Consider the following 19462-nt stretch of genomic DNA (forward strand, 5'->3'; position numbering starts at 1 on the left):
TCGTATGCGTATGTGTGAAAGGTTCTTATGCATGCGCAGGTACATTAGTCGGTGTCTAATTGCGTGCGGTTGTGATTCTGAGCGCGCGGCTGGTGTGTTGGAGCTGGTTTTTAATGATCTCCTCCTACCCCCTCTGGGCCAGCACGGGCCCATGTCGACCCACATCAGTATAATTAACATCACACTCAAATGTCTGTAGGAGCAGAGGGCTCACCACAACATCTCTCCTCTTATCCAGCTTTTCTTACCCTCCCTTAAGGCTCTCTCTCTCTCACACACTCACACAAACAAATGTGAAATGACGTCACATGAGCTATTTGTATGCATGCGAAGTCCCAGCCACGCTTTATTTGCACATAAATTGGTCTATAAAGTTTGGAGACAAGTTGTATTTTTCTCAGCTATAAAACCGCTAACCACCTTATTAAGCGACGGGCGTTGCTGGAGCCTGAGAGGAAGGGAGTTATTGTGCTTGTGACGTCAAGGTTGCCAGTTTGAATCCCTGGGTCTGCTGGGAATTCTGTGCTCTTAACCCATTCAATAACTACTGTTTAAGTGCCTTTGAACTAGGCACTCTGCTCTCAACTGTTCCAGTCGAGCTGCTCAGTGGCCAACAGTGGCAGACTGAGGTACGACTAGGCAGCTCCCAGGTGTGTGTGTGTGTGTGCGTGTGTAAAACCCTCCATCCATTTGCAGCCACTCCCCTAGGGAGTTGCTGTAATTAGGAATGTGTTCTTATTCAACTTGCCTTGTAAATGAAAACACCTCTTTATCACAGGAACAACACAGCGGTGGCTGCAGCTCCAGTAGGATTTTCCACCTCTAACATCAAACTCCGTGTAACAGTGTTGTTACTTCGTTGCTACTTACAGATTCATGTTTGTCCAGGAGCTTCAAGTGGAAAAAACCCCCACCCCATCATGAAATAAGAAATTATTTCAGCACATTGGCATTCTTGCTATAAGTTCCCATTTGCACAATATGTGGATGAACGCTTCGGAATGGCATGCGAGGGTAAATTATGAACAGCCGATTTCACAGACAAGAGTAGGAACTCAAAGTCCTTATGACTGTGAAAAAAAAACTGAATTATTCCTTTGTTTCTGAAGTTGACGGGGTTGAAATATTTTCAGCAACGGCACGCAAGGATAAACTTTGACAACTTGAGTCACAGACAGAGAGACAGATGGAGAGGCATAGAGACAAAACAAAATTGCCATCAGGGCAGTCATTCCCATTTCCATATTTTATGGAACAACATAAATGAACACAATTTCCATATAAATGTGAGCAAAAAAAAACAAAAAAAAAAAACACAAAACACCCAGGTGAGCGAATCACATCTTTGTTTGTGATATAGATTTGGATCACTGTCAGATTGGCGTGGAAGAATAAAATATGAAGACGTTCTAAGAGAGAGAGAGACAGAGACAGAACGCCGCACAGGCAGATGCTGGGGAGTTATAGCGGCCATGCAAACACACACACAACCATGTAATGAGATGATTTCCCAATGAAAACACGAGGCACATGGAAAGCGTTCACAAATGGCCAGCAAAACAACAGCCATAATGTGACAGGCAGACATTTGTTCCACTAATCGCCGGGGGGATTGTCAGATGCTGCCGAATGGAGGCTAAGAGAGTCTTATGTTATTAGGCCCACGCTATACCTCCACAACACACTCACACACACACACACACACACACACGGGGGAAGAGGCTGTTGTCTGTCATCCCCTGCTCTGGCCTTCACACCCTGACAGCTGTCTGTTATTTCACCACTTGAGATCACAGAATAAAGGGATTACACTGATCTGTGCCTGTTCTCTATAGATATATTTTCAGAGCGCATGCACATGAAGTCAACAGCGGGAGACTGCTCCACAAAATGATACACAGAAAGAGCAGATTCATATTGTGCGGTGCGCGTTTGTGTCTGTATCAGTGCACATTAATGGACAGAAACGAGCACACGCACACACACACACACACACACACACACACACACACACACACACACACACACACGCACACAGATCACGGCACAAACAATCAGTGCAGAGGTGGCTTCCTCTTCCCGGATATCCCCAGATGCCTTTTCATCTGTGATTTCTCAGGAAAGTCCATTACTATTGCAGACGGGTATCGTGCTTGTGCACCACAATCAATACTCTTCCATTAAGGTGATGAACGGTCCGTTTCCCCAACCTCCTCCGGTGAAGACAAATTCTCAGGAACCACTGATCCAAATCAGTCAATGTGGGCATGACAGCTCTACCCAGGCAATGTCAGGGGTGAGGAGTGATTGACTGAGGAAGTCATACCGACTCTTCCATATGGGTCTATACCCTCTGGCAGACACCTATAGGGTAAACTATAGGTGTCCAGAGCTGGGGATTATTATCAGGTATCCAGCCTGCTTTGAGGTAATTTCATGTATCTTCAAGGTAATTCTTAGACTCATTTTGGAATAAGTCTTGCCACTTTGACAGAATAAAATGCTATTTTGAACTGCAAAAACAGTCATTAAGAATGTTGTTTTCCTTGGAACAAGCAGAAAGGTCTGCCAATGGGGTGACATCATCTCACTTGCATTTCCAATGCAGGTTTGCCTGTTTTGGGAATTTATTCAAACAAGTGCCAATATCTTGAATTAAGGCAGATCAAGATGGCACTTGATTCCAGAGAACTCTCAAAACAACTTGATTTGCATTGGAAACAAGATTAATTATCTCACCCCCTCTGGCTGATGTTTCATTTATTATAATAAAACAACATTTTTAGACTCAATACTGGACTAAATGACTTGTTACGATGGTGATACCGCAGTGAGGAATTTTGGCACTTGAAACTATTCAAAGTTTCTACAACTTTTAAAAGTTTTCATTTCATGCCGACATCAACCAGGTGATGTGACAACTGATGCAGCTCCTGTGAAGATGAAAATCTATTGCAGTCGGCCTGGAGAAGCTGTTTCCCCACAATATGTTCAGTAAACATTACTATCATCACATAGCAACTGACCAAAACTCTCTTTGGTTTATAGAGGAAATGCAAAGTCACCCAGCAGTTTCATCCCTCATTGTTTCCACAGAGACTGACATGTTGTTAACTGGGTAAAGGCAGTGCCATGTTAATTCAATAAAGCTAAAGAATGTTGTTGGCTCTATCCTGAAGCTGTTTTCCTCCCATCTCAGAGCGACACGTTCTACTATCCTTCTGTAATCTTAAGAGACATGCAGAGTGGCAAACCAATTACCAGCTGACTGACAGGTTCACAGTTGAACATCAAGATAGGCCAATCATGGAACTCCTGCATAATGTTAAGAATCAGGTTCAAGTCTTAGTGTGAAATAGAAAGGATGCTTTGGCTGTTGGTAATGCCTGGTATTGACTGAAGAGTTCTACTGCCCATCATTAGAATGGATGGAATATTGAAGCACTGTAATAAATCTGTGAACCAAAAGCATCATGACAAAGCTTCAAATTCTGAATGATGATGATGTAACTCCTTGTTAACAGTAGTCTTATTGAATTTAGATTATTTAGTTTTCATACAAGTAATAGCATGTCTTCATGTATTGGTTTTCACTCAGTTGACAGTACAGGCTTCACTGTGACAGAACAGTGCTAAAAGGCCTTGTAAAACCTCAACCACATGATATTGATCCAATGGAAAAAAACACAAATACACCACTAAAACATTAAATCCTATGAATTCAAATGAAATTGTCAGTTAAACCTTGAATGTGAGGTGCTCTGCTCTAACTCAGGTGCTCCAGTATCTGACGCACTGTGATATTAATCCTGCATTATTCAGCTTGTAGCACTGTGCACAGCCACATGGAAGAAATGACTTGATCAGTGACAGATAGGCCGACTTCAGGATGAAGGATTGTTTGTGTAATTAATTTATCTCTGACATGGCGCTAGTGTCAGATGAGCTGAATAACAATGATGTTACGGTGTCACACTGATATGCGCTTTATTACGAGAGTGGAGGACGAACAGCGAGTCGAGCCTGTTGCTGTGTGCTGTCCAGATTCACCTGGGGCACAGCAGCCACAGCCCAGTCTTGTATTCACTCACTGGCACAACATATGACAATCTGTGCTGAATTGTTAATTAATGAGCGCTTGATCAGATTTCAGTGTGTGGAGGATTAACAGTGTGCCTGCTGTGATACTGCGTGGCGCCCGTTCTTCACTGAAGCCTCAGTTCTGGTGGGGAGAAAGGTCGGGGATGGTTGAAATGTGTTTCCCAGCACTTGAGTCACCTTTCCGACAAAATGCAACAATGGCCCCACAAGCAGCAAAATTGCTTTCTGTCAACAATCGTGTGTCGGAAAGGCGACTCCAGTCTGGGAAATGCCCTCCAGCCATCCCTGATGCACAGGCTGTACCACTCTAACAGTCTTGTTGTGAGTCAGATATGGATAGCACTGAGATAATAGTCAGCAGTTACTCCTCCACACCTGTCTTCTGTCACTTATGTAAAATAATGATTACTAATAATGAATAATGACTAATCCATTCTCACATTTTTATGTGAAGAAACATTTGAATTCAACCACCAAGAGACACAATAGCAGAGACACATCTCCTCACTAACTACTTCTACTGTAACACTGAACTACAAGTTTCACTGGACACACATCATCACAGTCGGCAGACTGTTGGCCTTCCACACTTTCTGCGTACTGACTGATCACACTAATTCACAGCTGCCTCACGCGAATCAGCTCACATTAATTCTCAGCACCACTTGCATCAGTTTCAGGTTGTGACTAGAATGGCAGCCTCGTTGTTTTCAAGGCACACAGAGCAGCAGATGCTCTGGTGTCTGTATTACAACATGTTCGGTGTAGCGGTGCCAATGGGAGGCCAACTGCTTGTAAATGACCAAATGTATGTTGCTCACAGCAGTACCCCCCAGCCCACACAGGACTGTCCCATCTGATGATACTGTGATAATAAGCATGTCTGATGGCAGATATGTGGAGGAGTATCAGCAAGCCAACAATGAGGACAAGAAGTGTGTGTGGCAGAGTGGGGGGTGGGGAGATGGTGAGTGTGTGTTGTGTTGACACTTGACCACATCACATTCATCACATCGGCCTTATATGAGCCTGTGTTAACTCATATGGCTTAATCCTTTAACCTGATGGCACCTGTGACAGATGTTATGGGCCAGTTGTTAATTGGCTTGGATGGCATCGCCCGTATTATATTATAGTTTTTATATTCATAGCCATACTGCCCTCTTCTGACTCCACATGGTAGTGCACAAGTGTCCATACTGTGGATTTACTTTCTGAATGCAGTCTTCTGTGTGCTGACAAGTCACTAACTCTTAAAGGCTGTTACAGAACAAACAAAATATCCAGCTTTGGCCAGCAAGGGTGACCGGTACTATGTGAAAAAAATAAAACAGAAAACATTCACAATAACTACAAAAGGCACATTTTCCATGGAGTAAACCAAACCAACCAAACCAACATTTTTGGTCTTGTTTCTGGAAAATGTATCTTGTGTAGTCACTCTAAATGTTTACACACTGCATACTTCCACTCAAAGTAGGTATATAAGTCAAGATCAAGTGGGGTCACAACCCAAGTCAAGACCAAGACCAGAACAAATTCAGTCCAATTCAAGACCATTAGGCTACTATAATTCTGCTGGTCTGTCATTAGATTACCAAGTCAAGTCCAAGTCAAGTCCATGTCATTAATGTCAAGTCCCAAGTCTAAATGTAGAACAGCAAGTCAAGTCAGAACAAATCAAGTCAACAAATCAAGTGCCATCATTCCATGGGCCGGATGAAAGTGGGGGGTGTGGGCCAGACTTGAGTCCAGTATCAATTTAATATCTTAAAGAAAACTAAATATCTAGGACTTTTCAATGCAATATGGTTTTAATAGGATAAAGACTTGGTAAGAGCATCATGACTTTGATTTCTATAATCAGTTTCAACTTCAATAAATTCAATCATTCCATACAAATTCAGAAAACAGAATTTAAATTCAGTCATCTGCTGGAACAAATCTCATGACTTTCAATCTGAGTCATTTACACAAACACAAGATCTCACGTCAAGACTTTAGAAACCTTTACAAGTCGTCAAAGTACAAGTCAAAGTCAAGTCCCAACTCTAGACTGCGAGATGGCGAGCAGTGTGTCCAGTATGAAGAATCAGTAGTTTCTACTAGTAGTTTCTATGTAACAGTTCATACGGGCTGGTTAGGCGCACCTTGGCCCAACATCATATTACATAACTTCATTGGTGTTGTCACTTCTTTGGCAAAAGGTGGCAAAGCCAATTAAGTCATAAAATGATGTTGGGCCCCCACATATAACCAAAGCAGCTTATATGTACTGTTCCATAAATACTAGCATCTGAATGATGTAGGAGGGATCATGCAACACCATTCCACCTCATGAGAGTTCATCAACTCATGCCTAAATATACATTGATATATACAAACATACTGTTTATGTAGCACTGTAAATATGGACAGCAGGAAAGAAGTCACTGAAGATAATTATGTAGTTCACTCTCAAAACGGATAGCCAATCAAAACAGAGGGATGTTAATATTAATGAGCCTTGAAGATGCTGGCAAATTAACATGTAAAACTGGATTGAGTGTTTTTAGACCTCAAAATATACAATGAAACACTGAAATGTGTAAAATATGGGACCTTTAAGGAGTTTGATATATTGCAGCACATCCATCATCCCATCCATCAAGTAAAATGGCAAGAAAAAGTATTCACGCCCTGCCCCACCCCACACACTTTTTGTATTTTTTCTCAATTCTATTAGAATGAAAAGTTATTTCTGCTCAATTTATCTGATAGTACATGATTTACTACATTATTGTTGGACTAAATGTGATTTTGGTGTGAGGATACTGTCTTAGCCGGGTTGGAACCAATTTTCATTGCACAATCAAAATCTGAGAATTTGTAGATTACTGCATCATAAAGCTGTTCTGGAACTAATGCATAACTAGTGTCAAAGATGTGGATTTTTCTCAGTTTAGCCTACTGTTGCAACTGATTAAGGTAAGTCAGTGGTTTTCTACTTTAATGTAGCAAAAGTATCTAAGGTCCAGTGATGCTGTAACTCAGAGCCCGAGGTGGAAACGGGGGGGAAATATACGTCAGTCAGGCATGATATTAATTTGACTTGAGCAATCTTCTAGACAAGTATATTTTAACTCCAACCTCCGACTTGAAGAAAGGGAGAATCATTGACTCAGTTGATAGCCGCCTGCTGTTGTGTTTTTTCCAAACTTTCCTCAAGTCGGAGGTCAGAGAGAGAATACAGCTAGTTGAATAACTTACAGCTACTACAACCGACTTGAACTTGGTAGGTAGGTAGATAGGTGGGCAGGTAGCTAGCTAGCTAGGTAGGTAGGTCTTTCGATAAAGAGAGACAGAGAGTTTTAGGAGTGACCAATGTCATTTTGGAGACTAACTGCAGAAAATACAGCTAGCATAAGTGGTGTAGCCTTACTAAACAATGAAAATGAACCTAATAGGTGTTTAGACAAGTGCTTCATAAACTTAAACTACACTCCAGACGGCCAAGACTGAATGAAATCATTCCAGTCATTGTAAATGCTTCAAAAACGCAATGACTAAAAACTAAAAGCGTTAACTAATCTCCTCCTTAAAGCCAGCGTTGTTTCTTCCTATGCAATTAAGGCCGCTGTGGTAGAGCTGGGAACACGTTACTCCAGAAATAACACAGAACTAAACACAAAACGTTGGTCTACTTGGCCATCAGTCCCCAACATGCAGTTAAACTTATTAGCCTACTTAAAACTTTTATTGTGTAGACAGATAGATAGATAGATAGATAGATAATGAGGTGTCCAAAATCAATTGGGAAAATACAGACATGGTGTTGGCTCCACTACTACCTAATGAAAATGTAATGTAGTATGTTAATACTAATACAACCTCGATTTAGAGTGTTACATAGTCTACTGAGTGTTTGGTTTCATTTGGTTAAATTCTTACAATAGGCCAATGGGATTTACAGTTAATGCAATCATATTAAATGATGCTTTTAGGGCGTGATAGGCAAATACAATATTTCATCTGAATGTAAAATGACATGATGAATGGATGATAGTCTAAATAAAGGTATTGAAAGTAGTAGGGATTGAAAGTAGCAACCTCTGTTCTCTCTTGTCTCCCCATTTTCCTCTCAGTTTTCTGTCCAAAAATGTATACTTTGCTGGAAAACGAGCCGGAGAGCTTATCTCCGGGACGCGTCCTGACCGCTCCTCCCACCCTGGACTCCAGCGGCTGCTGCAGGTCCAGCAAATATTGGGTACTGGACTATCTGGGAGCGGGGTGCTTTGGAAGAGTGGACCGCTGTTTGAAAGAGGACACACAGGAGATTGTGGCTGTAAAGACCATGAAACACAGACAGGAAGACAGCGCGGTCACAAGAGAGGTGGGCTAATTCAGTGATTTTGATTACACTTGCAAAAGATTGTGTTGCATTTGCTCAGCTGGTCAGATTTTGCCTTAGCCATTTAAAAGGTTTGCTATGTAACACATGGACTCTCTTTTGATAACGAAAGCATGTCAAACTTGTCATGTGTTCCCAGGTGGCCATGCTACAAATGCTCAGGATTCTGGACCCAGACACGTGCAACTTCGTGAGGTTTCATGAGTCCTTCCAGACGAGCTATGGCACTAGTCTGGTGTTCGAGGAGTTGGACATCAGCCTGTATGAATACATGGACCGCAGAGCATTTATGCCTCTACCTTTAGATGAAATAAGATCTATCATCCAACAGGTACAGATACTATCAGATAGAAAGCCAAATTCAAATTTTCAGCTGTGGCACATGCTCTATATTTTATCACTGACTTTGTACTTGCAGCTGGCCACAGCGCTCAATGCCCTGAAGAGCATCGGAGTGATCCACACGGATCTAAAACTAGATAACATCATGCTGGTGAATAGACTGACCAAGCCAGTCAAGGTGAAGCTGATCGACTTCGGCTTGGCCATTGAGACATATGAAGCCGAGACTGGCTTGAAGCTTCAGCCCTGTTTCTATAGGTGAGGTCTATAGAAACTCCTCTACTGGAGTGTGCTTGCAGTTTCTCAGTTCTACTGTAAATAAGTAGCAGTGTGTGTGTTTCCTCTCCATACTTGTTAGGACAAATAATGAATTCAGGGCTCCATAATTCTCAGCTGCTGTGACAACCTTGTAGCGATGCTGTGCATTCTTGTTTGTGAGGGATTTCTGCCATGTCCTGTGTTGTATTCTTTTTCCTCAGAACATGACAATGTTTCTCATGTTGTGTGTTGCTGTTCTTCCACACTCAGGTCTCCAGAAATCCTGTTGGGTCTGCCGTTTTTCGAGGCCATCGACATGTGGTCCCTGGGCTGCGTGATGGCCACCATGTATGTTGGCACGCACCTCTTCCCTGGGATGTGTGAATATGACGTGGTCAGTACCTTACTATAGCTGGACACTATTCCTAATACATCTAGTATTGCTGCATCCACATGTACTCTTCCTGAAAGGCCAGGCTCAGTTCACTATGTAAAGGATGACCGAGTCTAGATGTTCATTAATGACTACAGTAGCTATTATAAGAGCAGCAGATAATGATCACAGCAGACAAATCATCAAAAGCGTATGGAGTCTTGATAGTCTAGAGAGATGATGCTATGTTTTGTTTCCAGATGCGATTCATCGTCCGCCTCCTGGGTCAGCCTGCAGACCATCTGCTAAACGCTGGGCAAAAAACAAAGAATTTTTTCAAAAAAACGTCCCAAAGCTGGCGGCTCATGGTACCACAACACCCTCTCTCCTGAACATTTTCTTCTCTGTTTAAGATTATTGAGTACAAAACAGTAAATACACTAAAGTGATTAAGAGGTATCTCAAATAGACTTTATGTTCTGTTAGGCTCGAAAGGAGTTTACCGCAGAAACAGGCACAGGGTCCAAAGACACCAGGAGCTACAAATTTCGCTCTCTGGATGCACTGAAGCAGGTAGGTGATCAAGTAGGTTGTAGCTGCTGAAAAGTGAAGACACAGCATTGGCTGAATTCATGACTTTCACTGACTCCCTTTTCATCAGTCAGGAAGATGATTTGTCTGGTTTTCTGTTGGAATTTGCTTATTGTTTCCACATTTAGCTGAACGGGGTTGAAGAGGACACCGCTGAGGCTGAGCTTATTGATTTACTGAAGGAAATGCTTCAAATGGATGCCAGCAAGAGGATTAACCCCAGTCAAGTCCTCGCCCATCCATTTATTGCAATGAACCACAGCTCTGAGTAAGTGTGTGTGTTTCTGTGTGCGCAAGTCCTTATATTTCTGCTTTGTGTGTAGGTTATCAGACAACAGTAGGCACTGTCTGTAATGATTTATGTGTGATTTGTGTGGTAGAGGCCACAGTTGCCTTATTATCAGATTGAAACCTTTTGATGTTGCTGAATCTAATGCTAAATTGCTGAATGTACCTGGACAACAGATTCGAGGGAGCAGTATATGTTAACTGCATGTGTCTTCATTCACCAGCACCAGGGGCACTTCCACAACACCACAGCATCGTGTCATCTTGGTCCAGCCTGCCTCAGCCATGAACAGCATGCAAGAGGATGGGGCTACTGAAGAGTGTGACAACCACCAAATTAGGTAAGATCATTTCCTCTGGTCACTCCACTCATCCCTCAGATAAGGGTGGAAGAGGAGGGACATTGTCAAGTTAGGCCATAATGTGAGCAGGTCAGGGAGTATGTATTTGCATGATTGTTATAAGGCGTTGTGACAAATAACATTCAAAGGAATAGTATGCTAACAGTGCAGTTGTTTTGTTCGCCACTATCAGGGCGAGCATGTCCACTAACAACAAGTTACTCCTCACAAGATAAGATCATTTCCCCTCTACTCTGGTAAAGTACTGCTCTTTAAAACTTGTATGGACCAACAGTGACTGTGTGTGTGTGCTTGTGCGTGTGTGTCTAGCCCCCAGGCTGTTCCAAACAAGACCTTCAGCCGTACGGAGATTGTGGATGACAGTGGCCTCCACCACCTGGACAACAAAGAGTCCACTCACTCCACATCACATGGTAGGAGACATTCACCTCAACTTGTGTCTGAATTGTCTGAAAAGTCCTTCCACACTGAAGTTAATTCCATGAAGGTAGGTCGAGGCATGAACTGTGCTCCTTTGATTTTCAGTGGTCAGTGAGCCCAAGGAGAAGAAGAAGAAGAAGAAGGGAATCCGACGCTTCTTCTCCAGGATGCTGAAGGCGCTCCGCGGCTGGCGTGCGCCCAAGGACCGAGATGTGGAGTGAGGTTTTCTATGAAGGTTTTTCTAGCTACACGCCTGTGAACTTGCATGACGTATTTTACACAAATATTCACACTGGGCGTCTCTCTTCACTGACAATGGAATGAATGCAAGAATGCCAAAAAATATGGCACATATTCACATATTCCTGTGTCCCAGGCAGTTCAGTGAACACTTATGAGCACGCACCACTCTGCTAAAGCTGCAAACTGGAGAATTTTGGACTAAATAACAAAACACCAGTTTGATTTCTGATTTCTTGCTTTAGGAAAAAGGGTTATTCTGGACCACAGAAATAACAAATGTGAATTCTTAAAATGGGTCCCTCTAATCTGAAGTCACAGAAGAGATCAATATTTGAAATATAGCTGCAAGCAGTGATGTCTGGGTTGAAGCCCATAACAGCTAAAGTTGGGAAAATAATTACACAAGTCACATTTGGCTATTTAGTGGCTAATTAGTTTGGGACTTGGTGATACCTAAACCTAACTTGCATATTAAGCACATTTCACATTTCCAAATAAATGACAGTTAGCTAACATTACCATAAAATGCAACATGTCTTGTAGTGTCAAATCAGCAAGCATAGCTTGACATTTGCAAAACTACACATGTAATTCTTTTTTGTAGGGACCTAAGCAAAACTATAGTTAGACAAAACAGTCACAAAATAATAAAATAACATAATAAAAGACATTGCTACATTACCGTACTGCCTTAGCTTAGCAATATCTTATGCTTTAGGCTGTGACTGTTTTGTGTTACTGTAATTTTGCTTGGTTCCTTACAAAGGTAGCATTAGAGCTACAGATGTTTAGTTGTGCAACTGTGAAGCTATGCCTTTCTGTGTGACACAACACGTTGTATTTTATGGTAATGTCAGCTAACTGCCATGGACGGCGGTCTTCACTGGAAATGTGGAATGTGCTTAATATGCAAGTTAGGCTTGTTCATTTTTCCTCCTGTGTGTGTGACACCAGTGGTAAGTTCCCTTGTTGGCTGCCATATTTTGTCCGATTCAAAACTGGACAAAAAATATCGATCTTTCTCTGACTTCAGATTAAGGACACAGGTGGGTGAATATTTTGTGTAAAATCCACCATGCAAGTTCTCAAGCGTTGTGCTAAGAAAAACCTTCGTAGATCTCTGGGCAGCACGGAGGCTCAGTGGTTAGCACTGTCGCCTCACAGTAAGGACATCCATTCCCATTCCCGGTCCTTTCTGTGTGGAGTTTGGATGTTCTCCCCGTGTTCGCGTGGGTTTCCTCCGGGTACTCCGGTTTCCTCCCACAGTCCAAAGACATGCAGGCCAGGTTGATTGGAGACTCTAAATTGCCCATAGATCTAAATGCTGGGATAAGCCTACCAGAGACACAGAGGTGATTTTACAGCCACTCCTCTGGTCACATATTGGGTCAGGTGACCAATGGGCCAAACTCATAAAAAGCCAGCATAGTCCTTTAACCCTGAAAAGGAATACATGTAAAAGAAAATGAATGAATGAACGATCCCTTAAAAAATAAACCCATTTATTCAAAAAACTAATTCAGAGTTGCACTGTTGTCAGTATTATATGTTTTCACAGGAGAGTATATTCACTTCTACACTGCTAGTTTTACCTATAGAAGTGTGATTAATTCAAACAGCACACAAAGTGATACAGACTGTCTTTCTCTCTCTCAAACACATGTGCACATGCAACACACACACACACACACACACACACACACACACACACACACATACACAATGGACAACACTCAAACATACTAAGTAGAAATATATGAATGAAAATGTGCAGAAATATGGATTCCAGCATTAACAGGATGTGCAAAATAGCATCATCAGTAGTATCAGACCTTACTGCAACGGAAAACAAAACATCTTGAGAAAGGTGAATAACAAATATATATATATATATGAGTATGAATATGACCAAAGCTGGATATTTTGTTTGTTCTGTAACAGCCTTTAAGAGTTAGTGACTTGTCAGCACACAGAAGACTGCATTCAGAAAGTAAATCCACAGTACGGACACTTGTGCACTACCATGTGGAGTCAGAAGAGGGCAGTATGGCTATGAATATAAAAACTAGAATATAATACAGGCGATGCCATCCAAGCCAATTAACAACTGGGCCATAACATCTGTCACAGGTGCCATCAGGTTAAAGGATTAAGCCATATGAGTTAACACAGGCTCATATAAGGCCGATGTGATGAATGTGATGTGGTCAAGTGTCAACACAACACACACTCACCATCTCCCCACCCCCCACTCTGCCACACACACTTCTTGTCCTCATTGTTGGCTTGCTGATACTCCTCCACATATGTGCCATCAGACATGCTTATTATCACAGTATCATCAGATGGGACAGTCCTGTGTGGGCTGGGGGGTACTGTTGTGAGCAACATACATTTGGTCATTTACAAGCAGTTGGCCTCCCATTGGCACCGCTACACCGAACATGTTGTAATACAGACACCAGAGCATCTGCTGCTCTGTGTGCCTTGAAAACAACGAGGCTGCCATTCTAGTCACAACCTGAAACTGATGCAAGTGGTGCTGAGAATTAATGTGAGCTGATTCGCGTGAGGCAGCTGTGAATTAGTGTGATCAGTCAGTATGCAGAAAGTGTGGAGGGCCAACAGTCTGCCGACTGTGATGATGTGTGTCCAGTGAAACTTGTAGTTCAGTGTTACAGTAGAAGTAGTTAGTGAGGAGATGTGTCTCTGCTATTGTGTCTCTTGGTGGTTGAATTCAAATATTATTTCACATAAAAATGTGAGAATGGATTAGTCATTATTCATTATTAGTAATCATTATTTTACATAAGTGACAGAAGACAGGTGTGGAGGAGTAACTGCTGACTATTATCTCAGTGCTATCCATATCTGACTCACAACAAGACTGTTAGAGTGGTACAGCCTGTGCATCAGGGATGGCTGGAGGGCATTTCCCAGACTGGAGTCGCCTTTCCGACACACGATTGTTGACAGAAAGCAATTTTGCTGCTTGTGGGGCCATTGTTGCATTTTGTCGGAAAGGTGACTCAAGTGCTGGGAAACACATTTCAACCATCCCCGACCTTTCTCCCCACCAGAACTGAGGCTTCAGTGAAGAACGGGCACCACGCAGTATCACAGCAGGCACACTGTTAATCCTCCACACACTGAAATCTGATCAAGTGCTCATTAATTAACAATTCAGCACAGATTGTCATATGTTGTGCCAGTGAGTGAATACAAGACTGGGCTGTGGCTGCTGTGCCCCAGGTGAATCTGGACAGCACACAGCAACAGGCTCGACTCGCTGTTCGTCCTCCACTCTCGTAATAAAGCGCATATCAGTGTGACACCGTAACATCATTGTTATTCAGCTCATCTGACACTAGCGCCATGTCAGAGATAAATTAATTACACAAACAATCCTTCATCCTGAAGTCGGCCTATCTGTCACTGATCAAGTCATTTCTTCCATGTGGCTGTGCACAGTGCTACAAGCTGAATAATGCAGGATTTTTATCACAGTGTGTCAGATACTGGAGCACCTGAGTTAGAGCAGAGCACCTCACATTCAAGGTTTAACTGACAATTTCATCTGAATTCATAGGATTTAATGTTTTAGTGGTGTATTTGTGTTTTTTTTTTCCATTGGATCAATATCATGTGGTTGAGGTTTTACAAGGCCTTTTAGCACTGTTCTGTCACAGTGAAGCCTGTACTGTCAACTGAGTGAAAACCAATACATGAAGACATGCTATTACTTGTATGAAAACTAAATAATCTAAAGTCAATAAGACTACTGTTAACAAGGAGTTACATCATCATCATTCAGAATTTGAAGCTTTGTCATGATGCTTTTGGTTCACAGATTTATTACAGTGCTTCAATATTCCATCCATTCTAATGATGGGCAGTAGAACTCTTCAGTCAATACCAGGCATTACCAACAGCCAAAGCATCCTTTCTATTTCACACTAAGACTTGAACCTGATTCTTAACATTATGCAGGAGTTCCATGATTGGCCTATCTTGATGTTCAACTGTGAACCTGTCAGTCAGCTGGTAATTGGTTTGCCACTCTGCATGTCTCTTAAGATTACAGAAGGATAGTAGAACGTGTCGCTCTGAGATGGGAGGAAAACAGCTTCAGGATAGAGCCAACAACGTTCTTTAGCTTTATTGAATTAACGTGGCACTGCCTTTACCCAGTTAACAACATGTCAGTCTCTGTGGAAACAATGAGGGATGAAACTGCTGGGTGACTTTGCATTTCCTCTATAAACCAAAGAGAGTTTTGGTCAGTTGCTATGTGATGATAGTAATGTTTACTGAACATATTGTAGGGAAACAGCTTCTCCAGGCCGACTGCAATAGATTTTCATCTTCACAGGAGCTGCATCAGTTGCCACATCACCTGGTTGATGTCAACATGAAATGAAAATGAACAACCTTTAAAAGTTATAGAAACTGAATAGTTTTGTGTGCCATTCATCTATACCTATAAAGGTTTAAAATAATAATTGCCTCTGCAACCCCACCTAGTGGAAAAGTACATATATATATAAAATATTTCCATCACACTACAGATATGACATAAGAACACCACAGTGCACTGATCTTTAAAATAGATTTTATTTACCATTTTGTAATCGAACAGTTTACGATATACAGCTGACAGGACTAAGACATTTCAATGGATTTTGGCCCTAAAGGTTGAAGAACAAGAAGAACAGACATGGTTAGATAGATAGACAGATAGATAGATATGATAGAAGGTACCAGAAGAACTGTGTTCTCTTTTCATTTGTGCTTTACCTCTCCACTCCTCCCATGAAAGAATTTACATTGGCATAGCAACAACACAGCATTCGTCTACTGACACTTGTACACGACAGTTTTTTTCAGCCAGACCACTGAAAAAGGCATTTTTTTTTTACTTGACTTTTTTTTTGTACATATTTCAAAATGGAAGTGCGTATTATTATTATATATATTTTTTTCCTGTTGCTTATAAAAACAAGTGATTTCTTTAAAGTGCTGAAACATGAGACAGCATTATGCTTATATGAGTAGTAGTAAGAAATTCAAGAGGTCATTTCTGCAATTTGCAGAGAATTGCAGAGAAAAAAAAAAGATAAAAATCACAGTTTTGTTTTTAGTACAGTAGAGGAGTTGCACTGTGAGTTTGTGTACAAAAATGGTCAAAACCTTGTAGTCCACGTTCTTCAACATCCAGAGACTTTCTACCCAGCCGTCTCAGTGTAAACTGATAGTGAGCAATGGTGCACTAGTATTACCAGACCTGGGTCAATTCATTAGAGCTATTCTCAATTAAGCTGTGCATTTGCTTTTGCCTTCCCAGAGGGCCAAATGGGTGAAGTCTCACTCTTGTGGGATAATCTTAGGAAGTGGTTTCACTTTACTAGCTTAGAACAATCAATATCTAAAAAGCAAACAAATCTGTTTCAAATAGTAATTGGACCCTCATCTGGTATCTAAACACTGTCATACAATTGCCTCACAAAGTCCACACAAGAATCTCTATAGACCTTTAAAAAGGGGAGAGTCTTAAGTGACAGTAGTAAGTGGTGATGTTAGAAACACTATCAACCAGAGCTGGGTAAGGATGAATGTGTACCGCACGCTGATGTTGGACACATGGGACAACTGTGTGGCTATGGTCCTATTCTGAAACAGTTCATGGATGTAAAAACACGTTCAGTCAATCTCGGCTACGGTGTTAGTGATTTTGGCGTTTGATTTTGCTCTCTGTTTGTTTTCCGCCACACGGACACACATTTCAACCAGATTGAAAAAGCCAGACTGTTTTGAGTTAAGGGCCACAGAATGTTGTAAACGGATTGTAAACAGAGCCGCACTGTGGTGCACTCATACAATACCACTTTGAACAATATATAGCGCAGGGCTGTTGGCGCTGCGCTGTGAAAAATAGCTTTTAAGTACATTTAATACTGTTAAACACCACGGCCTTTCCCCAGCAAAAACACATTAGCTGCAGCCGCTACCACCTCCACCACCTCCCAGTAAAAACTAAGCATTCCTTTGTAGTTCAAGTTTCGATCCAAAGCTTTTTGTTTGGCAATGCTTTTGATATCAGCTGGCTTTATCTTATACGTATTTTTCTATGTATACAACTTCAAGAAGACAAAGAAAAAGTAGTGTCATCGAACATGGATAAAACGATGATTAAAATCGGAAGATAAAATATGCGGTTTTCTTTCTCTTTTCTTTTAGTACAAAAAAAAATTCTTCTAAAAGGTAGACTGTGTATATTAGCAGAATAGGACTTGGCTAGTTCTGATGGATTAGAAGTACACTGACATCAATACTGACACTACGCCCCGCTCTACGCGCGGGCTCAGCAGTAAGTGCTAACCCACTACACAGAAAATACACGATACACTCGACGTCGTCTAGGTTACGCTACGAGAAAAATAACAAAGCAAAACGAAACAACGCCCCTCCCACAAACACACCTACCCGCCCCCAAAATAAAAACAAAACGCACACATACACACACCAGTCCGATTATTACTTTTTTTTTTTTTTTTTAACATTACTTTACAAAGGGAGGAAGAGCTGTGGGGCCAGCAGAGATGGTGAGGGATGGGATATATAGAGAGATAGATAGCATGGTAGTGTGGGGGCTAAGCTTCACTCACTACAGCAATAACACAGAAGACAGGCAGTCACAAACGGTCTCAGCTACAAGCAATAGTTTCGTATTTAATTAATTGAAAACTGTCATTTTCCTTGACTTGGAATCCCCTAATGCAACTGGATAGCATGATTTTAAGAGCATTTATTTACAGTGTACAGCTTGTTTTTTGTTTTGTTTTTTGCAACTACTTCACTGTGAACTCTTCATTAGACACCATTATGTTTCCAGCCACAAAATTGCTCCTCAGTAAAAGGTGGTGGTAATGTAGTGTTTGGTAGAGCACCAGGTCTTGTAAGAACACAATTTAACTGCTTTAAATATGAATTCACTCAAAAAAAAAAAAAAAACTATTCACAAGATTCTTCATAGGCCCTAAAACTAGTTTAGGAATGAACCAGTGTAAGCTGGATCGCCCCACCCAGTGGGACTGGTTAGGCAATTTCCAGAAGGTCAAAACAGAGTGTGGAGAAATTAGATTAACACCGTGCTTCAGACCAAACTCACATCTCCAACCAAGCATATGTTAAGCTACCGTACCGATTCTCCAATGTGTGGAAATAGCCTGCGTATGTTTCCATAACTTAACCACCTTTCTGTACAAAAAGCCTGTTAGAAAACGCGGTTACAAAAATGTGTGCTTCCTTCAAGGACCGTTTGGGGAGACTATGTGCTTATCATGATCGTCTTCACTACATTTGAGGTTATGTGCTTAAAGTAGACTTCTTCATCACTGCCATCGCCTCCGTCGCCCTCATCAAAACCAGACCGGTTTAGTCTTGTGTCTGTTGGGCTGACTTTGCTTTTGTTTGTTGCTTTTAGTTTCCATCTAGACCACTATTGTGCCTTAACTACCCTGAGTGTCAGAATCACGCCATCTTGTGGGCTGTTGGAGCAACCGCACTGTCTCCAGTTTATCTTCACAAAACAGGACCATGGATAATAGTGGCTAAATTTGTATGAAAGAGGTGCAGATTTAGTCTGAATTTGTGCTTCAGCATGTTTATGACCATTAAAGAGCCTGGCAGGTATAAACATATATGCCTCCCAGGTTCTCTCTATACATAAATATACTGTATATACACAGTATGTTCTAGTATCAACCTAATAGCCCTCTAGCCCTCGATACTTCTTTTGCTTGTGTTTTGGATCATGATTAGACAGGTCACAAACAATGTAAAACTGAAACTAGAATTCGTGGAAACAGCAGAACCAGCAGAACCGGACCTGACGCAGCCGAATCCGACAGCGTCCCCGCCTGTGAAGCTAAACACGCCCCAACAACAACCTGCTACCGCCTGAGCAGGGCTCCCACAAAGCACCTTAGGGTGGAAATACACAGGAACATCTGATCTTATGGCTGTCTAGATGATCAAAAATCACTTTTCATGTGCTTGTTCTCCGTTTTTTGACGGCCATGAAACCATTCTGCG

Source organism: Centroberyx affinis, unplaced genomic scaffold (genome assembly GCF_046629955.1).
Source record: "Centroberyx affinis isolate AG114_WGS23_722 - 3 ecotype Tasmania unplaced genomic scaffold, CSIRO-AGI_Caff_v1 ptg003040l_1, whole genome shotgun sequence".
Taxonomy (NCBI): domain Eukaryota; kingdom Metazoa; phylum Chordata; class Actinopteri; order Beryciformes; family Berycidae; genus Centroberyx; species Centroberyx affinis.